The sequence below is a fragment of the Aethalodelphis obliquidens genome, unplaced genomic scaffold (genome assembly GCF_003676395.1).
Source record: "Aethalodelphis obliquidens isolate GAN/ISIS:26980383/991018 unplaced genomic scaffold, ASM367639v1 scaffold6, whole genome shotgun sequence".
Lineage (NCBI taxonomy): Eukaryota > Metazoa > Chordata > Mammalia > Artiodactyla > Delphinidae > Aethalodelphis > Aethalodelphis obliquidens.
Window position 1 is genome coordinate 43,318,800 of NW_020837950.1, and position 23,487 is coordinate 43,342,286.

A 23,487-nucleotide genomic window follows, 5' to 3' on the forward strand; every position below is an offset into this window, starting at 1 on the left:
GCATCTCTTCTTCTTATAGGAAAGAAGGGCCCACCCTACTCCAATGTGACCTCATCTTAACTAATTACATCTGCAACGACCTTATTTTCAAATAAGGTCACAATCAGAGCTGCTTGGGTATGGGACATCAATATACCTTTCGGGGAAGACACAATTCAACCCTGAATGGTACTAATTTAAAATATAAATAACACAGGCTTATCTAGTCTGTGAGAACTGAATAACTTAATGTGTCATTAATATCTTGAATATTGTGGAGACTGTCAGTTTCTGTTTTGAATTTCACAGGTGATAAGGGGCCATCTCCCTTCTACAACATCCTTTCTTATCTTAGAGACCAGAAAATCCAGCAGCAGTTGCACCTGGATTTATAACTTTAGACCCCCGTACTATTATCCAAGGTCAGAGCTCTCAAAGGTGCTTGGGTAATAAGACTGCTTCTCCCTTTTATGCCCCCCCCAAAACACACACAGATCCCTAGTGTCCTGGTCCTTCCTCAATCAGTTACTGCCACTAGCTTTGTGGCTCTCCAGTCCTATTTTATTTATTGTCATCTTTTGAATTGAACAAATCCAAAACTAAAACTCATAACAGGAAACTGGAATCCATCAAATCTTGGTTTGCATCCCAGCTCTGGCTAGGGTACCTTGGACAAGTTGCCTTACCTGTCTGAATTTCACTTTCCTTAGGTATAAAAATATAATGTTTACATAGGACAATGCTTGGTCCACAGTAGGCACTTGATAACTGTTTATGAAAAAATAAGTACATGAATAAACCAATTCTTATAGAGATGTTGAGAGGATTAAATGGGATAATGAATGTGCTGTGCCTAGAACGTGGGAAATGGTCAGTGAATGGCAGCTTCTATTTTATTCTCGTCTCTTTAATCCAAATTCTTTTTTTAACTGCTTACATCTGTCAGTGATTCTACTCTAACATGCTAGATTTGAAGTCCTAGAGTTTTTTCTTTTTCACATTTTTTTTTTTTTTTTTTTTGTGCTGTACGCGGGCCTCTCACTGTTGTGGTCTCTCCCGTTGTGGAGCACAGGCTCTGGATGCGCAGGCTCAGCGGCCATGGCTCACGGGCCCAGCCGCTCCGCGGCATGTGGGATCCTCCTGGACCGGGGCACGAACCTGTGTCCCCTGCATCGGCAGGCAGACTCTCAACCACTGCACCACCAGGGAAGCCCCTCTTTTTCACTTTTTAAAAACTTTTTTAATTTTATGTTTGAGTATAGTTGATTTACAATGTTGTGTTAGTTTCAGGTGTTTTTCAGATTCTTTTCCCATACAGAATATTGAGTAGAGTCCCCCGTGCTATACAGTAGGTCCTGTTGATGATCTATTTTATATATAGCAGTGTGTATATGTTAATCCCAACATCCTAATTTATCCCTTCCCCCCCACCTTTTCCCTTTGGTAACCATAAATTTGTTTTCTAAGTCTGTGAGTCTATTTCTGTTTTGTAAATAAGTTCATTTGTATCATTTTTTTTAGATTCCACATGCAAGTGATATCATATGATATTTGTCTTTCTTTGTCTGAATTACTTAGTATGATAATCTCTAGGTCCATGCATGTTGCTACAAATGGCGTTATTTCATTCTTTTTTATGGCTGAGTAATAGTCCATTGTATATATGTACCACATCTCCTTTATCCATTCCTCTGTTGATGGACATTTAGGGTGCTTCCATGTCTTGGCTATTGTAAATAGTGCTGCAGTGAACATTGGGGTGCCTGTATCTTTTAGAATTATGGTTTTCTCTGGATATATGCCCAGGAGTGGGATTGCTGGAACATATGGTAGCCCTATTTTTAGTTTTTTAAGGAACCTCCATATTATTCTCCATAGTGGCTGTACCAGTGTACATTCCTACCAGCAGTGCAGGAGGGTTCTGTTTTCCCCACACCATCTCCAGCATTTATTGTTTGTAGACTTCTGACCCATTCTGACCAGTGTGAGGTGATACCTCATTGTAGTTTTGATTTTCATTTCTCTGATAATTAGCAATGTTGAGCACCTTTTCATGTGCTTTTTGGCCATCTGTATGTGAAGTTCTAGAGTTTAAAAAAATTTATCTCTCTATTGATCTAGCTAATCACCATGTTTTAATCAGTTTTTCAGTTGAAATCTCTGCAGAGGCCAGTCTTTCCTTTGTAGTTATGTTGACTTTGGAATCAGTCCCTTCATACCTTCCACACAGCATGGCATCTAGATGACAATAGCCTCCTGGGGGTCCTCCTTTCTCTTGCCTCTTCTTTCTATAACCCATCCTGCAATCCTTAATCATGCTTTCCATCAGTTGAGTTGTCCCAGTATTACCTCTGATAGGCTCTGTTTTGATAACTTAGTCTTATTAATAAGACATGAGAATACTAGCCACTTTTTTTTCTCTTCTTTTTAAACTGTGAGACAAAAGAATGTGTGGATGCTCAGTTGTCTATTTCATAATCTGATTCATTGGAACCCTTTATTGCATGCCTTGATGTGGTTATGGTGGCAGTGTTCAAAAGACTGTCATACCCCTGGGGTTTTGACAGTGCTTGTCTAACTTAGAATTTGTATGGGCTTTTAAATTTTTCTTGGGCTTATTTTTAGTAACACTTGGTTCTTGAGTGCTTTAAGTTTTAAAACTGTACTTTTTTTTTTTTTTTTTGTATTATGAAAGATACTCAGATTCCCACCAGATGGGAATTTGTCCAAATCGAATTTTGATCTTTTTACTTAGTACAAAGGCTCAGCCTCAGTACTCAGGCTACAGGAGGATGACAGCTCCACCTATGAGGAAAGGATGCCATCTTTGAAGAACATGCAGCTTCTTGTTGTAGAAATCAACCAAATAGTGCCCCAAAGGAACTCCGTACTTTGGGCTAAAGAGGACCATGTTCCATATGGAAGCTCTGTCTGTCCCAGATCTAACTTTTGAAGAACGAGAAGGGGTTATATTCAGGTGCATAGCCATATGAATAACCTAAAGATGGTCATGGTCTATGTGCTCAAAGGTTATTCATTGAAACAGCTTCTCTAAGACAGGCTCTCAGTCCTACTAAATACTTTCCTCTTTAGCCAAGGGTGATTTTTACTGAACCTAGAGTCATGTCTACTTTATCCAGTCTATAGACAAATTAGTCCTTTCTACTCTATGGTAAACCTATTCCTCAGTTCCCAGTTTTTCTAAAAGTGTTAAGAACATCTAGAATATGGGGAAAGCTAAATGACATCATTCTCACTGGGATACGAATAATGAATGAAGATTTAGGCTATGATTACATTAAATTACCAGATCAAGTAGAAACCTAAATTGTGATTAGATCTTGTCAGTTAGCCCTCTGCATATGGGCTCTTTCCAAATAAATCAGTGCATTTCTCTGTTTCAAACTATAGAACTCATCAGTTCTATTTCCAGTCTACTCCAGATTGAACAATTTTGGCTCAATCATCAACTACTGGCATAACCTTGGGAAAGTCACTCATCATCACTATATTTTAATCTCATCACTGTAAAATGAGGAATTTGGAGTTCATTTTAGGTTAACTCTGAAGATTTTAAAAATTCAAACATTTTTGGAATTGAATGTTGTAACCATCCATGGCACAGCTAACAGTCTTCTTGAAAGATCCTGTTATAAAGCATAAACCATATTATGTTACTATTTTACTTAAAATCTTTCAAGGGATCCCCACCTCAATCAAAGTGAAAAGAAAAGTCCTGTTAATGTACAGGCACTTGATAACTTAGATCCCTGAGAACTCTAGTTTCCTTTTCCATGCCACACCTCTTCTCACTCCACTCCATCTACACTGCCCTCTGTAGTGTTACTAAACACACCACATATTCCACCCTCAGAGCCTTTGGCCCTTGCTGTTCCCTTTCCTGGAATTCTATTTTCCTAGCTATCCACCTAGTTCACTCCCTTACATCTTTCAGATCTTGACTCAGATGACACTCTCTAAACAAGGTATTCCCTGCTCTCCTGATCTAAAACTGCAACCTGCTCTCATGTTTCCTACCCCTAGTTCCTGCTTTATTATCCTCCTTAACACTTATTAACGTGTAACATATATAACATGGAACATACTATATATTTTGTTGGTTATCTCCAGTCTCCAAATATAAGGAAAGGGATTTTTGGTCTTTTTTGTTCACTGCTCACTCAAAATTTTTTGAAATAATGAAGAATGAGTGAAGGACAAAAATGTGTTCTGCTGGAAAGAGTTCTACTGGAGAGTTCTGCTGGAACTCTTGATTCTGATTCAATCTGGTAGCCACTTGTGGACAAAGCCTCTGTCTTTTCTTGACGACTGAATAATTATTCACATGGGAAGATATAACATCTCATGTGGGCTTTTACTCTGGGGGCTGGAAATCTTTTATCACTGAGCAAATGAAAACCAGTCATCTGTTATGCAGTACAGCTAATGAGTTATATATAGATGCAAACTATTCCCAGTTAATTAGAATTAGCATTTTTCTTCCCCTCACAACCTGTTCTCTCACTCTGTCCTTCCCCCTCTCTTTCTCTCTTAGCTGTTATGTTTCAAATAGATTTATGCTACAGTGTTTTGGGAAAAATCTTTAATTACTTTAAATCCACTGTCCTAAAAAAAAAAGAAAACTATCTGAAGCAAAGATCCTCAAGAACTTAAAATGATCTATTCAGTTTCCACAAATTTAATTACTTATGGTCCATAGAATATTGTACCTAGCTTTAGGATAAATGTTGTTTATTTCTGACCTCATGTGCCTTACAGATATGATCTATCACTTACTGTCTGTAACTATATCTAACACAAATCAATAAAGTAAACAGTCACTTTGGTGATGCTACACTGCACTGAAAAGATAGACCATTTATGAAAAGCCCATGGGGTCAAGGAAAGCACTAGAGTTTCATTTATATGAGACCCTGTCACTCTCGTTGTTTTCCCTTTAAAATGTGGATCTGCTATAAAGGATGAGTCTAGCTTGTTGTCCACTGGACTTGCCCCTTTCAAAAATTTTCTTTGAGGGCTTCCCTGGTGGCGCAGTGGTTGAGAGTCCGCCTGCCGATGCAGGGGACACGGGTTCGTGCCCCGGTCTGGGAAGATCCCACATACTGCGGAGCGGCTAGGCCCGTGAGCCATGGCCGCTGAGCCTGCGCGTCCGGAGCCTGTGCTCCGCAACGGGAGGGGCCACAGCAGTGAGGGGCCCGCGTACCACAAAAAAAAAAAAAAAAAAAATTTTCTTTGAGCAACTGATGTCTAGTCTTTAGGATCCCATCCAGCAGAGGCGTGCCAACTGTGCTTGTCAACAGGGGTGATTTGTCGGCTTCTTAAAGAGGCTTCAGAGGAATTGCTGATTTTAGGCCCTGGTTGATTAGCTTGATGAAGTGAGTTTCAAAATGTTTATTCCTTCTGTTCATTTTCATTTTTTTTTATGGCTTATGTATTCTTGGTATTCTGTTCCTTACCCTGTGATGTTCAGTTCAAAAATGCCTGTGATCGCAGGACATTTATTGGTGCAGCCTGGCTCATTATGTCCAGGCATGCGTGGTGTTTGACAAATCATTCGGGTATTTAAGGCGAACTTGGAGATGTCTAGGGTTGGTTAGGCCCTATTAACAGGTGGTACGCACATTGCTAAGGAGTGTCCTTTGCTGCACCCAGTTCCCATCAGAAGCTGACTGATCCCTGACTGCAGATCCAGTCATCAACCTGCTTGCTTTGGAGCCAGCATGGTAACCTGTGCAAACTGCGACACTGTCCCTGCTCACTCCCATCACTAACCTCTTCCCTATGTGTGCAGCAAGGGTCTGGGGTGATCTGATTTCTTCAGCCTGTCAGACTAAGGGTCACAGCTTGGTTTATTTCCACATCTGTTCCTCTTATTTTCCATGGACCATTTCTCAGTTGCCACCCAAAGAGATGAAGGCAAAGCCCCTGCTCCAAGTGTTTGGGCATCAGCACAGAGCGGCCTGTGTGGTTTAGGAAACTATACTGCTTGTTTGAGCTTTTCCAACATTGTAAAGTAAAAGAATAAAATAGAAAGGGATTTCTATTTATTTTCCAGAGCTGTGGTCACTTTATTTTGCGATTCCTTCAACTGGGAAGTGCTTTCAAAGGAATTTGCAACCTCGTGATCTGTTGTCATTTAGAGCTGTTTTTGAGACAACAGGCTATGCTTGAGGTTTATATATTTAGAGTTATTTATTTCTCTTCAGCATCTGTCTAATTGATTAGCATCCAGATGCCATGAGGATCCAGTTACAAGGTAATGACCAACATTGCCTTCTTATCAAGTCGGACAGCCTCTGACATAAGCAGCAAGATATTATTTATGTTAGATTGTCATTGCCTTACACTCCTACAAAACACCTATCCATTTTTCAAGATTCAAACCAAACGTTGCTTCATCTCAAAGCCTTTTCTTGGGCTTCCCTGGTGGCGCGCCAAGGTGGTTGAGAGTCCGCCTGCCGATGCAGGGGACATGGGTTCATGCCCCGGTCCGGGAGGATCCCACATGCCGCGGAGCAGCTGGGCCCGTGAGCCATGTCCGCTGAGCCTGCGCATCCGGAGCCTGTTGCTCCGCAACGGGAGAGGCCTCGACAGTGAGAGGCCTGTGTACTGCAAAAGAAAAAAAAAAAAAAAAAAAGCCTTTCCTTACCAACATGTCCTCTCCAGATAGAAATACTTATTTAGATGTGAAGCAGAATAAGCTACGACTTCTCACCTAGTACTTAGTCTAATTTGCTTACACTTAAGTCTAATTGGCTTCCCAGATTAGACTGGGAATTCCCTGTGACTTGAAAACAACAACATTTTTTTCAGTCATCTTTGAGCTGCCATTACCTGGCACATAATAGGCTCTCAACAAAAGTTGGTTGAGTAAAACGTATTTGAATGAATACACTTAATGTACCTGGTGTTCATGGGGCATGCCACACTGCTTCAGAACTCAGGTCTGTCTTATGGGCTAAGTCCTTTGCCTTTAATGGCCTTCTCTCTTCTCTGGTTGGCAAAATCTTTCTTGTCCTTTACATTTTTCCGTATCAGTCAATTAATCATCCTATAGAATATTCCCTGTCTTTCCCAAGTACTGTTAATCCTTTCTCTTTGTCCAGAGGTCTACCAGGACACCTCACACTACAGTTATTATTTGTGTGTCAGTTGGTCTCTTTCTCTTGATGGTGACTTCCTGAGAGGTGAGGATCCTTAGTTTAGATTTTACCCTAAGTGCTCAGTGCAGACCTGGCTCAGAGATGGTGCCAGTGAGAGTGTCAGAGTTGGAGAGTGCTCCAACTCTGATGTTAATCAGTTGTGGAAGTTTGAACATAACACTTAATCTTCCTTGGCCACAATATCTGATCTGAAAACTGAGAGGCTGAACTAACTCTTAAGTTCACTTCCAACTTCAGGTCTTTATTCAGAACACCATCCCTATTTTTTATAGCCCTGCATTTTGCTACTGTCTTCATTGAGTCTCCTGTTTACAAATCTGCTTCTCTTCTCTTTGCCCTATTTTCTCATTCAAAAACTGTTTTTCCCCTGTGTCACCTGAATATGTTCAAAGAGTCAAATACGATATTATTTGCTGACCGGAGAGAGGTACTTGTCAGGTATATGGTGGGGCGGGCTACTTAGTCTCTACAGCTTGGTCTCCTCATCTGTAAAAATGAGGGTAGGGCTTCCCTGGTGGCTCAGTGGTTGAGAGTCCGCCTGCCGATGCAGGGGACACGGGTTCGTGCCCCGGTCTGGGAGGATCCCATATGCCGCGGAGCGGCTGGGCCCGTGAGCCATGGCTGCTGAGCCTGCGCGTCCGGAGCCTGTGCTCTGCAGCGGGAGAGGCCATGGCAGTGAGAGGCCTGCGTACTGCAAAAAAAAAAAAAAAATGAGGGTAATAATAGTGCATACCCCTCACTGGTGGTTGTGAGGATTCAATTATAGAATATTTGTAAAGCTTTTGAACATTGACACAGAGTAGGTGCAATTGAGTGTTTACTTATTAAATAAATAACAGACTCCTGGCCTGCATTGTCTCAGTCAGAAGGTGACTGTATCTACTGCTTTCTAGATTATTATATCTTACTTGACTGCTATGGTTATCAGCAGAACTTTCAGGAAATTACAGTAAATTTTTATCATACAATCTAAATTAGAATCCTGTTATTTATTTTAAATATCACATTCTTATACTTTCATAAATGCCACTCAGAATTTATTTACAGTGGAATATCATGCAGTTCATTCCCTCGTAATCCAAAGTAGAGTATAGCTGTTGTTAATGAATAGTTGTTTAATACAAGGCTTTCATCTTGCCAGTTCCATTATACTTTAAAATTAGAATGCACATATCTATGGGCCATTGTGAAATGTGTTAGATTCCAGAAGATGAGAGGAATAAAAAGTTTTTAGAACTGGTTTTGGCCAAGTTTACACAGTGCCCGTAAACACTTTTTCCAAATAAGATACAGATTTTCTAACTAACCTAATTGCAACAGTATCTGAAAGACATAAGAAGTGTTGGTGGAAGACTGTTTTGTTTCAAAACATTTTTAATTTGTGCTTAATTTAGCTCTCCTGTTCATGAAGTAGAAATATCTTTTTAAAGACTAATTACCCTATATTCATGCATAATATGTCTCATGGGAAGGAAACTATGATTGTGTGTTCGCTACCGAATGAGATGGTGCATGTATATGTTTGGGTGTGGGGATACAGCTGCAGAGGTTTAATTCCTATACAGTGAAATGCAAGGAGCACTTAATTTTAACAAACAAGTTTAGCAAAAAAAAAAAAAATCATATTTTCTGTTTTCAGGAATTAAGCAGCATTTAAAAAGACAAGATGGAACCTGAAGAGTACTGGAAGAAATAGGAGGGCCTCCATTCTGGTCTCCGATCCAGCAGAATTAGGTAAGTTATTTGACTTCTTTGGGCTGTGCTCTCCATATCTGTAAAACAACATATGTGAGTAATATTGCCGTGTGGAGGAAAGATCTTAAGAGGAGGGTTTGATCAAGGAGCTTGGTTGAGAGGCTATTGCAATAGTCCAGGTGAGATTTCTCCCATCAAGCACAGCTCACAACTTCATAATATTCTTGGACTCACCTGCTGAATAGGGATGGATGGTTTCATTAATAAGTGGAGGAGGAGCTCAGAATGGCCTTTCAGCTCCAAAATTGCCTTCACCTGCTCATCAATAAATGGCCTAAAATTCTTTTAAAGATTATTTGTATGGTCTTGTGTGTATTTTGTAGTATAGGTGAAATCCTAACATTAGATTAATATTATTCTTAATAAATATTCTTCTCTAGCAGAGGGAAGTATAAACATGGGCATCAACATTACAGGGAAAGGTTAGTGAGGCTTGTGGTGAACAAGGGAATGTGAACCGGTCCTAACTCTCCTGCAACCCATTCTTTACACAAACTAAGTGCTCTCTGGACTTTTATAACAAAAGAGGAAAATCCAGATTTTTATGTTTAATTTCTCAAGTTTTAAAACACTCGAGCAAAACATTAGCATGGGCCCCTGTTGGTCACCATTGCTCCATAGCTCAAGCAATCCTGAAATACCGGGGAGAATCTCAACCTCCCCAAACTGGGAGTAGTATATAGGCAAGAAAGAAATACTTGGAGAACAGAGATTTCTCTAGTGAGAAAAATGTTTCCTGCTTGACAGCCAGCCAGCCTGCTACAGCAGTTTAGTCTTACAGAGTAGCATGTTATATAGACTAGGCCAGAGAGAACCGCAGTTGTGCTTAGGTACCTGCAGTGAAATAATCATATTAGTGTTCACTGCGCCCACTGTCAGCTGGGCCCTCAGCCACCCCAAGTGAACGACTCCTTTACTTGCCTCTGTGCAGGGTCTTAGTTCATTTCCCCATAGCAACTCTTTCAAGCCCTATTCTCTCTCTTAAAATGTTGATTTATTCTTTCTCCTGTTGAAAATCGAGTCTATCAATGATGGATTTCTTCATTCTGATCTTCCAAAGAACAGATAAAGTGACCTTAACCTTTACTATCACTTCCTTTTCTCCAGTCGCAGAAGAATGGAGTTCCTTTTTCTGCTCATACCCAGTCCCACAACTGCTTTTAGTCTCGTTTAGACCCAGCATCAGTCCATCTCTTTATTTTCAGTCTCTCCCCCTCCCCTTCCCCCCAGCTCTTTCCAGCGATTCATCAGCAAGCTCTTGTATTTCCTAGGTTAAAATTGTCAAGAGGGCAAAACAAGTGCCAATCTCCTGTTGCTCTGACTGCACGTCCTCCCCTTGCTTCTGCCTTCTCTCTCCTGCCTCTTGCCTTTCCTCATAAGGAGAGCCTGCTCTTAGAGAAGCTAGTCCTTGCTTTCCCACTTGTGTTGTATCTCCTACCATCAGGATGCCTCACACATGTCCTCTGAATATGCATTAGCAAAGTAAGTAACTGATTGATAATGTATACTAAAAACATTTTTGATGTTGAATGTTGAAGTAAGATTGGCATGCGTTGATAATTGATGAAGCTGGGTGATGAGTCCTCTAGCAAAACCCTGGATTACCAAATTATAATTTTTTTATCTCTCAATTTATTTGACTTCTTCGTGGCATCTAACCTTTGTTACTACTTTCTTTGTGATGAACTCTTCTCCCTTGGCATCCATGGCTCTCTCCTGGGTCACCTTTTCTCTCTTCTCTGTCTTGAACTCCTTGTGATTTATTTTCTAAAGCCCATTTCTTAAGTGCTTATCGTCCAAGGTTTCTGCCTTAGACCACTTCCCTTTTTTCCGTGTCCACAACACCTGAATGAATGATGTCTCTTTATTTCAACCACCATCTAAAATACTGTATTGACCACTTAATCTGTACCCCAGTAGAGCTTGAGTCTCTGATCCCAAGTCCTATAGTTTCATGTGTGGTTGCCTCCAGCGACATTTCCAAAACTGAACTCATTTATTGCCGCCCCTACCCCCTTGCAAAGCCTGTTTCTGTTCTCTAATCCCACTCTAATCTAGCAGCTGGGAATTGCTTGCATTCTCCAAAGAGTCCTCTTTTCTAGCACGCATCCCCCCATTAATCATGCCTTCCTCAGTGCCCCATAGGAGAGCACCTCAGCCATCTGGAACATTATAGCTCTTTGTTGCTCTCATTCTGTACACTGTTTTCCACTTCCCATATTGTCACCTCCCTAGCTGGTGGGAAAGGCATCAGATTCCTCTTTGTATTCCTGCCTCTCCTAGTACCATGCTTGGCACACTATTAGTAAATATTTCTAGGAATAACTAATAATGGGTTCTTGAAATTTTAATGCTAAAAGGGACCATCTAGTTCAGAGACTCTTAAAGAGCAGTGTAATGGTCAAGGTGCCTTAGAGCCCCACAGCCTGGATTTGAATCCTTACTCTGCCACTTACTAGCTTTATGATACAAGGACAATCATTAAGTTGTAGGAAAGTCACTTAATGCTCTTGTTTTTGAGCTGTAACAAAATGAATGCCCAAATTCTGAATGGACAGAGGAAAATTTTACAATTATAATTTCTTAAAAAAATGTTTTTTTATACTTTTAGGATGTCAAGACCTGCATTTATATAGCAAAGTCTTTTTTTCCCCCCAGAAGTAAAACTGTTCTAAGTATATGTAATGGAAATAAGTATAATATCTAGTATACGGTATATATATTCTTGATAACATGCAAGAGTCCTACAGCCTCCAAAGGCCCTGCTCCCCAGACAAGTTTGAGGATCATTTAATGGAAATGGAAATTGAGACTCAGGAAGTTTAAATGACTTTTCCAAGGCCACACAATTTAGTGGCAGAGCTGGAATTTGAATGTGGTTGCCAGAACTCCATTGTATACTCCTTACCACCATGACATTTAAACAAATAAAAAAATCACTTGGTCAGTCTATTGGATCTTGGAATATTTTTTCCTTGCAGTGGTATTATTTTGATAATAAAAGGATTGTACACAGACATGCACATAAAAACTTGTGAAATTTGACTAACCGAAAGTCAGATATTAATGGCAAATAGGGAATATTCTGAGACTTGACAAAAAGAATAAAAAAATTATTTAAACATCAAAAATGCATGGTCTCCTGCTTTGATTTGTCACCTAATTTAGTATTTTTGTTCCTTCTTTATATAGCCATCTTTTCTACAAGATCTCAGAATTCATTGTCTTGCCCTAAATTTTTTTTTAAAACCACTTTTCATATCTGTAGTCCATAAATTCTGATTTGTATCTTGAATTTATATTTAATAATGTACACTTCTTGGTACAGACATCTCAAAACAGCACAAGAAATGCAATCATGTCTATGGATTTCATTACTACAAATCTCTGTGCAGCTTTCTTTGTTGTTGATATATAATACTTTAGCAAATCTTAGGTCTGACATTCTCAAGCTAATTGCATTTGACCAGCTCCTGAGCCTGAGTTCCTGCCTACTAGCATGACTGGTATAAATCACTGCTACTTAGAGAACCTTCATAATGCATTTTGCAGAATAGAGAAATGAGAATGAAGAAAGTTGAAAGGTTTTAAAAATAATTATCTTTTAAAATAATGATATTTTAACTTCTGGGACATAGATACGTTTAAGTAAATGAACTGTAATTCAAGAGGAAGTCAGTTGTTCATCCATTCATAGAAGTGGCTATATAGATGTTTATCCTATAGAGAAGGCAGCTGGAGTGTCTGGACAGCTTCTTTGAGAACTAGGAAGTAGTTTATGTAGCTGTGTCTACCACTGTTTGGCCTATCAAATGGTGATTTGGTTTACCTTCATGCAGCTTTCCTACTTGACTCTGATAAAAGCCAGTCCAGTAACTGACTTAGTACTTGATTATGTATCTTATCGGTAATGTGTTTGAGAAATATTTCTGATATTGATATTATGCCTGGGATTTGGTTTTAAACAAAGAAGGAAGGAAAGAGATGTAAGACCGGCTCAACATTGATAATTGTTGAAGCTGGACAAGTTATTGGGGATTCATTATCCCATCGTATAGTTTTGTATATGCTTGAAATTTTACATGATAAAAATAATCTCTGATGCATATGCTTTTAGATTTGTATGTGTCTAGAGGAGTGTGTGTGTGTGTCTGTGTGTGTGTGTGTCTATCTTTAGCTCTTAACTAATCTTCTGAACCAGGGGGATGGTAAATTTTATTTTCAACTAAGTTAGCAGTTGCTGGGGGCACAGATTTTATATGTGCTCATTGCTAGAGGGAACACAAGAAGCATAAAACCCTGCCCCCAAATTCCTTGCAATCTAGCTGGGAAAATTACCACACAAAAAAACTCTTAAAACTGAAATACTGGGCTTCCCTGGTGGTGCAGTGGTTGAGAGTCCGCCTGCCGATGCAGGGGACATGGGTTCGTGCCCCGGTCCGGGAAGATCCCACATGCCACGGAGCGGCTGGGCCCGTGAGCCATGGCCACTGAGCCTGCGCGTCCAGAGCCTGTGTTCCGCAATGGGAGAGGCCACAACAGTGAGAGGCCCGCGTACTGCAAAAAAGAAAAAAGTGAAATACTAATTCAAAATTTAACATTTCAAGAGAAAAATAGAGTTAAGACACCATGAAAAATTATCAATAAATTATACAGCCTATAATTGCTCTATTTCAGCTGAGGGAAACATCACTATACTCTAGAGAAAATTTTATTTAGGTAAATGGATTTAAGCTGATTCTTTTTTTTTTTTGCGGTACGTGGGCCTCTCACTGTTGTGGCCTCTCTCGTTGCAGAGCACAGGCTCCGGACGCGCAGGCTCAGTGGCCATGGCTCACGGGCCCAGCCACTCCACAGCATGTGGGATCTTCCCGGACTGGGGCACAAACCTGCATTCCCTGCATCGGCAGGCGGACTCTCAACCACTACGCCACCAGGGAAGCCCTGAAAGCATATTTTTTAAAGTGAGTAAATAAGTTCTAGAAATAATGAAACCTTAGAGGTTTACTTTGGAGGAGTGAAGGTTAGATTAAAGAATTTAAACTTTATTCTTGGGCAGCAGACAGCCACTAAGTATTTTGCAAGGAAGTGATGTTATCAAATAAACATGTAGTAAAATGACTCCAGTGACAGTATTGATTGAGATAGAGATTGGTGGGAGAAAGGATGAAAAGAAAAAACAGGATTAGTGCAATATTCTGTAAACAAGTCAGTAAGGGTCTTCTTTAGAATGTCAGCAGAGCAAATGGAAACAAGGACCTAATGTGGAGGGCACAATTGTCAGGTCTTCGACATCAGGCAGATATGAGAATTTAGGAAAATGCCTTTCTCTGCAATCTCATCTATTTCTAGTGTATATTTCTTAATAAAATGGTTATATTTTCTATAAGTTTCAATTGGCAAACGTTTAGCAAGTTCCAAAATAGGTGGAGGAGAGTAGGAATGACTATCTGGGATGCCAAGTGTCAAAACTAGTTAGCAGTTGTTGTTTTCGGATGCCAAGTGTCAAAACTAGTTAGTAGTTGTTGTTTTCATTCTTTTGTTAGCTATAACGTTATTAATAACATTTGTCAATGTGGAGAAAAGTTTCGTGTTCTGTGTAGTACTGGCACCGCCACTTGTTTGAACCATTTAAATTCCATAGGGGTTATTTTATCTGGTTCTATGGAGACAGTGTATTTGGTATAAGAATAGGAATTTGAGCAACCACAAACCAAATTTATGTGCTTATTCTGAGATACTCATTCCAGGGAAAGGCCTGCTGGGCTTATATATACTTTTTAGATTTTTCCACAGATTTTAATGAGCCACCGCCAGTTCTGGCACTGAAATCGCCGCAGTATACAAAATGCGTTATGGGAAACAATTTTTCTAGGACTAGTGGGCAAAACATACTACACATCTGTTGGGCGTACAGTTTTCCAAGTTTTGGCTGGGATGTCAGCTTGCAGTCTAGATGGATAGACTGCATGAATAGACACTGCATAAATATAGCCTGCAGTGGGGCAGGTGTCAGGGTTTGGATTTTTGACCTCTAGGCAAATGGATTCAAAGGTAAGTCATCCCCTTGTTCTCAACTCAAGGAGTCTGATAACTTAAACTTCATTTTCTTTAGAATCATTTTGGACTTTATCCAGTATTATATCGGTCATAAACTTGAAGAGAAGAAAAACTGTTTTTTCCACATTATTTTAAGGCTTTTCAAAGTGTTCAATAAAATAATGTGTTGGCCCATAAGGGTACAATTTTTCGTAAATAAAGATTATCAGGGTTTTTTTTTTTTGCAAGAAAGAAAAACATTCCCCATAATAAAATTTGTTTACCAATCCATGGGATTCTGGGAAAAGCTAGTGTAATTTTCAGATTAAATATATAATCTTATTCAGGATTTTGTGTATAATTTTATATATTCATTTGGTAGTTATATTTTATCCTAATTCTAGAACATGACCTGTGGATGCTGTCAAAATCACATAACCTACCTCGGTAGTTTATAGATTGTCTAATTAACTGTTCATTCTAATGTAGGAGATGATTTGGAAGTTTTTTTTTTCCATTAAGTTTCCACAAGAAGGGGCAGGCTTGGCAGACTGTAATATCATAGAAGTTTAAACATCAGTGGATCAGCAGGGATTTGATTGGAAAAGTTCAAGGGGAAGGTAATGAGTAAATGTAGAGTCCTTAGCAGCTACTAGTGTAGCTGTAGCAAGAGCCTTGAATACTTAATCGTTTTTCTAAGAATCTACTCCAATTAACTAAGAAAATTTTACTATTAGCTAAAACTGAAATTTTGGATCTAGGAGTCAAAATAGAAAAGGACTTGAAAAACGAAAGTAGAAAGAGAAGGAAGAATTGTATAAGAATAAGAGGAATGGAGCAGACAGATGTATGGAAATTGCTTTGTCCTCAGGCCATATTCTTGGTACTTTCCATAACTTATTTAATAATATAGCAACATAATATGATAGTGATTTTTGAAGTCAAAAGAATGAATCAGTCCATTAGGAAAAGAGGAATGAGTGAGAAGAGGACCAGTGACAGACACATTCATATGGATGACTGGAGAAGGGGAACTTGCAAAGAAGCATGAGAAAAGCATTCTGAGAGGTAGAAGGAAACTTAAGAACGAGTGAGTCACTACAGGCAAAGGAGGGTGGTCAACAGCATTAATTTTTTAGATCAGTCAGTGACTGCAGAATATGAGAAAAATTTACTTGTTTGGACAAGTAAGTCGATGGAGATGTTGAGGGAAGTGGGAGAAAGGTGCGACAGAATATAAGTTGCAGCTGGTTACAGAATAAGTATATGGTAAGGGAGTGGAGTAGAAAACTAATTGTGTGAAGAGAAGAATTATTGCTCATAGCTTGCTGATGCAGAAGTAAAGGAATGAGTCAGTGGAGAGGACTCAGTGATGATGTGGGAAATTGAAGTGGGAATAACATGATGGGAAAAGTACTAATGGAATTAAAAGGCCAGATGGAGTGTTAGCATTTGAAAGATGCTGAATATTAAAAGAGAAAAGTTCATAGTTTTACACTGTGTGAGCTTTGTCTTCTGAGTGAAGTAAGAGACAAGATCAACTGCTGAGAATGAGGGATACAGTACCTCTTGTATTTCTGAAATAAAATTGGCTACGTATTATATTATTTTATGAGAGACTGCTGGATTCAATTTGCTGAACTGTTATTTAGAATTTAGCACTTGTATTCATTCAGTGCGATTGGCTTGCTTCATTTAAAAAAAAATCTTGCTAGTTTTTGGCATTATAATAATAATAACTATTTTTCAAACATTTTATATATGAGACTTATCTGTTCCTTGAGAATTTGAGAACTCATTTGTAAAACTTTTGAGGTGGAGACATTTTATGAACAGTTCTTTGAAAAAACTTTAGCTTCTGTTCTGATTATAATTCTACTCAGGCTTTCTATTTCTTTGTGTTTTATATTATAAAATGATCATATTTTTTTGCCATTTTCTCATTGATGCAAGAGTTATGTAAGAGTCTTTAAAAAATTTCCTAGTGGTTACTTATTTTAAAATTTAATTTCATATTAATTAAAAAATTTAATGCATTTGTAATCACAGATGGGACCCCTGTACAATTTCCACATTTAAGAATTATTGTTATTTTATGTGGCTTGATATAAAATAGGTGCATAAATAAATATTACATAGTATAAATATAAGTAAATATAAATATGTAAGTTAACTCAAAATGATCAAAGACCTAAACATGAGGTAAACTGTAAAACTCTTGGAAGAAAACATAGGGCAAAAGCTTCTTGGCACTGGGTTTGACAGTCATTTCTTAGATGTGACACCAGAAACACAGGCAACAAAAGAAAAAAATAGGTAAGTTGGACTTCATCGAAACAAAAAACTTCTGTGCATCAAAGGGCACAGTCAACATAGTAAAAAGGCAACCTACAGAATGGGAGAAAATATTTGCTAGTCATATATCTGATATGGAATTAATATCCAGAATATATAAAGAACTATAACTTAACAGCACTAGAAACAAACGACTGGATTAAAAAATGAGTAAAGAATTTGTATAGACAATTTACAATGAAGATATACAGATGGCCAATATGAACATGAATAGGTGCTCAACATCACCAATTCATTGGGGATGTGCAAGTCAAAATCACGATGAGATACTACTTCATACCTATTAGAATGACTGTTATCAAAAAACCAGGAAATAAGTTTTGGTGAGAATTTGGAGAAATTGGAACACTTGTGTATTACTGGTGGGAATGTAAAATGGTATAGCAGCTGTAGAAAACAGTATGATGGTTCCTCAAAAACTTAAACATAGAAGTATCATATCCTGAAATTCTGCTTCTGGGTACATACCCTAAAAAAGTGAAAGCATGGACTCAAAAACAGATATTTGTACACCCGTGTTCATAGCGTTATTCACAGTACGCAGTAGGTGGAAGCAGCCCAAGTGCCATCAATAGATGAATGGATAAACATAGCGTGGTATATACATACAATGAAATAATAATCATCCTTAAAAAGAAAGGAAGTTTTCACACACGTTGCAACATGTATGAACCTTGAGGACATTATGCTAAGTAAAATAAACCAGCCACCAAAAGGCAAATACTATATGATTCCATTTATATGGAGTTCCTAGAGTGGTCAAATTCATAGAGATAAAAAGTAAAATGATGGTTTACAGAGGCTGGAGGGAAGGGAAAAATGGGAGTTAGTGTTTACTGTGTACAAAATTTCAATTGGGGTTGATGAAAAAGCTCTAGAGACAAACGGTGGTGATGGTTGCACAGAATGGGAATGTACTTAATGCCGCAGAATTGTGCACATAAAAATGGTTAAAATGATGAATTTTATGTTATATATTTTACCACAATAAAAAATGCTTACAGAAGTTAGAGGAAAAACAATAATACGTTTGTTCAAATATGCTGCTTATGCTAAAAGCAAAAAAATAAAAGTAGTAGTTTTCATATTATATAAAAGAGAAAACAAAACAGCAAAGAGGAATTAAAGACAAAGTAGAACAAAATAGCAGAGTGTGATGGAGAAAGGGTATGGTATATCTGGATGATATGATTAATAGGGAATTAAAAAATTCTATTTTACTCTGTACCCTATAGTGTATACACACAAGAGACATATATTCTTTTTCAAATGAAGAAAAATTTTTGCATAGTTCAGGGCATTTTCTAAACTACTCTTGAATTTCTTATAGGGAAACATTTTCACAGAAATGTTTGTTTTCCCTTTGAATTTCAGCATGATTCTTGGTAGTTTCATATTTTTTCCCCATGAATCGAGCGGTATGCACAAATCTTGGTATTCTGGCCAACCCATACTCTTGGATCTGAACAAGAAGGATGGATTGATGTGCATATCCCATGGTTATTATTTTAGTGGGCTTTTATGTAATGCGGTCTACAGAACTGATTCTGTATCTTCCTCTACTTTGAGTAATCTAAAATCAAAAGGAGATCAAAGCTGTTCTCTACAAGGGGTAATACAGAAAGTAGTACCTACTACCAACAGGCACTGGCCCTAGAATCTTTCTCCCTCAACCCTTGAATCAAGTATCAAGATGATACCAGGTGATCAGGTATCCCAGAATGGACCACACCCCTACTAGTTACTTATATGTTTCTTTTTGTATATTGTCTTTTTTTTTTTTTTAATGTGGAGATGTTTATTAAAAGACATTAGAGACAGTGACACAGACAAATTTGAGTCAACTTATATTAGGTCTGCCAGGTAGATTTCTCCAGGTTTTCAATTTTCAGAAATTCAGGTGCTCCTTTTGAACAACAGGGTAGCTCACCCATTCACAGAATGTTAGACGAAGGGACCCTTGAGATCCCTGACACTGACGAAGGTGTAATGTTTATCTTGCTCACCACTTGGTGCCCACAACCCAGCTCAGTAATTTTTTTTTTTTTTGATGACCTAGTGGGTCAATTTTATTTTCCAGATTTTCTACTGTAAACATATATCACTTTTATAATCAGAAAAAGCGATTACAGTGGTTTTTAGGTATGCCCTCTTTGTTTTTCATTTCTCTTATTTCTTTTGTTTATTAATTTTTATTGGAGTATAGTTGCTTTACAATGTTGTGTTAGTTTCTGCTGTACAGCAGAGTGAATCAGCTATACATATACATATATATCCTCTCTTTTTTAGATTTCCTTCCCATTTAGGTCACCACAGAGCATTGAGTAGAGTTCCCTGTGGTATACAGTAGGTTCTCATTAGTTATCAGTTTTATACATAATAGTGTATATATGTCAATCCCAATCTCCCAATTCATCCCCCCCGCCATTTCCCCCTTGGTATCCATACATTTGTTCTCTACATCTATGTCTCTATTTCTGCTTTGCAAATAAGTTCATCTGTATCATACACAATTAGAAATGAAAAAGCAGAAGTTACAACTAGCACTGCAGAAATACAAAGGATCATAAGAGACTACTACAAGAAACTCTATGCCAATAAAATGGACAACCTGGAAGAAATGGACCAATTCTTAGAAAGGTACAACCTTCCAAGACTGAATCAGGAAGAAATAGGAAATATGAACAGACCAATTACAAGTAATGAAATTGAAACTGTGATTAAAAATCTTCCAACAAACAAAAGTCCAGGACCAGATGGCTTCACAGGCGAATTCTGTCAAACATTTAGAGAAGAGCTAACACCTATCCTTCTCAAACTCTTCCAAAAAATTGCAGAGGGAGGAACACTCCCAATCTCATTCTACAAGGCCACCATCACCCTGATACCAAAACCAGACAGAGATATCACACACACAAAAAAGAATACAGGCCAATATTGTCTTTAATAGCTTTAAAGAGTTTTTTGAAGAAGTGTAGGTAATGTGACTAATCTCACCTCTGCTTGGCTCAAAGCATAGTAAAATGTATTATATGATAGCAGTTATGTTTTCAGCTAATGTCTGTACCTTCTTTAGGAACCACACAAGTTGCTTTTGTTCAGAGGATGGTGTACATGGTATGTGGCAGAAAGATGTATTGCTCAGCTCAACCCTATAGGGAGGGATAGCACGTCAGGAGGAATGTGCCCTGGGTGGAAGGAATGAGCAGGATTGAATGAGATAAGGAGTCAGTGTGAATTTCTGCATGATTTTCTTAGGGCATTATTTCTTTGGAGTAAGCCTTTCTTTCCTGACGAAATCAGGGGTACCTCTGCAATTTAGTAGCACTTTGTTGAATATAGGACTTCTATGGCAATTTATTTGCTTGCTTGTCTTTTCAATTGATAAGTCTTATTTTTCTTTGTTTCTCTGAGGGCGGTACCTAACATTGAATGGGCACTCAATAAATGCTTTCTGTCTGAATTAATGGTTTTTTTAAAGAGAGGAAGTCAGAGAGGAATAAGAATAGTTGTAGAAGAATTTTGCTTTTTTAAATGACTCAACTTACCTATAACAAAGTTAGTGTGATGAAGTTACACCCTGCTTTATTAATACTGCCAATTTGAAGGAAATGAATTAGATGAATTAGACTAACGACTTTCCAACTTTTCATGTTAGAATCATCTAAGGGGCTTTTAAAAATCCAGTGTCCATGTTGCTACTCAGAGTGTGGCCTCTAGACTAGCAGCATCAGAATTACCCAAGAACTTGTTAAAAAATGTCTTCAGGTCCCTACTAAGATGTACTGAAAGAGAATTGGCATTTTAAAAAGATCCTCATGTGATTCAGATGCACATTAAATTTTGAGAAGGACTGATCTACAGCATTTTCTAATAATCATCTACCATATTATTTGAATAGTTAAGTAATTTTTTTTGCCATTCTTCTAATCTTTCATAATGAATCTAATTGGTCAATTTTACAAACATGGCCCCTGAGAATAGTCAGTTAATAGAATTCTTAGCTTTTCTGTCTCTGGTAATAGGATTTCTGTATGGAGTTAGGCATCTATTTAACAATAATATAATCCTTTCATTGTTACATAATGAAGGAAAGCTTTCTATATTCCTGACTTGTCCTTTGCCCTTTGCGGCTGGACAATTTATCTCTGTTGGTTGATTCATTTTGCTCTGAACCACATGACTAATCATATAGTACTAAATTCAGTCTTTCAAGTGTTCACCATTAGGTCTGCCTTGTTTAAGATGGTATGTTGAACCACTCATTAAGTTTTCATTTGGTTCTACTTCTCTTTGAGACCCTAAAATATTAAGTGATGAAAAATTGCAAAAATTAGAATAATTAAGAAAATATTTTGGAAGTTAAAAGGCAGATGCATGAGTGGTAACTGATTTAGACTTGAGAAAGTTAAATCTTAAGATTGCTATGGAGAAAGCCCAAAGCATCCCAGCTTACACTACAGAATCCCAAAGACTCAGAGAGTGGCAGTACCAGTTACCTTTGACGTGGAAGTAAATATGGTGAATTATTTGAAAGTCAGATTAAGAATGAGTTAGACCCTCTGATTTCCTCCTCTACTTTGTGCAGCAGAGAGACTGCTTCTCCCTAGAGAAAACCAGAGGCTTATTCTTTTTGTTGGGGAACCTAGTCCCAGCTGGGAGTGGGCAGTAGTGAAAAGAGGGTTTAAGTGAACGTTTGTTATAAATATTGAGATTCCCCAGTTTTCTTCCTGTATCTTTTTCACAGAATGCTCGGTAGCAAGCTTATTCATTCTAGGCAGCAGATTTATGGTGTGTCCTCTGGGATTCTGAACAGCACAATAGAAATGATCTGAGATATAAAGATGTCAGTGTTTTCTTATTGAAATGACCCAGCAGGTTATTTTACAGCCAACAGTTGATGAGTCACTTTCATGCATGTAGCTTTTTAGGTCCCATATATAAATATGAATAAATAACAAAGGAACATCAGATATTTAAGGAAACAGAGGCTAAAGCAAAAGTAACTTGGAGGAAACACACAATGAAGGTAGAAAGTGAGTATATTGCCTATGTTAAATAATAATAACATGCTGAAAAACAACAAACAATAGTTAAAAAACAAAGAAATTTTCATGGAAATTATAAACATAATGGCAAAATTGTAAAATTCATGAGAAGAGATGGAAGACAAAATTGAGGTACTTCCCAGGAAAGTAGAGGAAAAAGGTAACTGGATAGAAAATAAGAAAGTAAAGAAGATTTGAGGGCTAATACAGAGAATCCAACATTAAAATCATAGGAATTTGAAAAGGAAGGACAGAAGAAATGGAAGAGAAGAACATAATTGAAGACATAATTCAAGAAAAATTTCCAGAACTGAAGGACATGATTTCCTTTAGTGTTAAGGCATGCCAGATATCCTTACCAAGTACTCTGTGCAGTGCAAGAAAATAGTCACAAATATACATCACCAGAACTGGTGGCAAAAAGCACAACCTTACTTTGTTTGCCTTTCTTTTTTTTAAGAAGGTTTCTATGCAATCAAATTTATCAATCTTTTTTTTATGCTTTCTGTCTTTGGTGCCATTATTAGGTACCTATCCCACCCACATATAAAAAGAAATGCATGTATGCTTTCTTCCTTCTGGAATTACTTTTATTTAAGGTGTGAGGTAGAATATAACTTTATTTTAGTTTAATTTAATTTTGAAAACTACATAGAAGTATCCACATTATATACTAAATATTTCCTACTGATTTTACAGTCCAAATTTACTATAAACAAAAATTATATATATTATAAGTAATATAGAAATACAATATATTTGGTTTCTTGAATATTTATTCTATTTATTGCTCTGTCTTTAAAGTAGTTTTCATAGTTGGCTGGGCAAATATTTCTTCTTAACTTTTTCAGAAATTCCCTGGCTATTCTTATCCAAAGTTATTTCTTCACAAGCATTCTAGAAACATTTTTCCAGCATTAAATCAAATATACAAAATGCTCATTGGATTTTGATTATTATCCATTAAATTTAAAGTTGAATGTAGACAGAGTTGTCATGTTCATAACACTGAGGTTCCCCTTTCATGAGCATAGAATCTCATTCAGTCTTTTAACGTGTCTTAAATATCCTCAGGTAGATAAGAATTCATTATTATAAATCCAATTTTTTGTATAGTCATTGGATTT

The 23,487-nt window shown here is 37.7% G+C and overlaps 1 long non-coding RNA gene across 2 annotated transcripts in view; it reads left to right on the plus strand.

The window, feature by feature from the left end:
* The window catches only part of LOC113618987 (uncharacterized), a 182,368-nt gene that overhangs the window by 89,619 nt on the left and 69,262 nt on the right, over positions 1-23,487 (plus strand). Inside the window, exons 2-3 of one of the 2 annotated variants that reach the window (XR_003432232.1) lie at positions 8,803-8,897; positions 13,715-13,758. This is a non-coding gene — a long non-coding RNA (uncharacterized LOC113618987). Of the gene's footprint in view, positions 1-8,802; positions 8,898-13,714; positions 13,759-23,487 lie in introns of those variants that run through there. The other variant, XR_003432231.1, reaches the window with a different exon arrangement.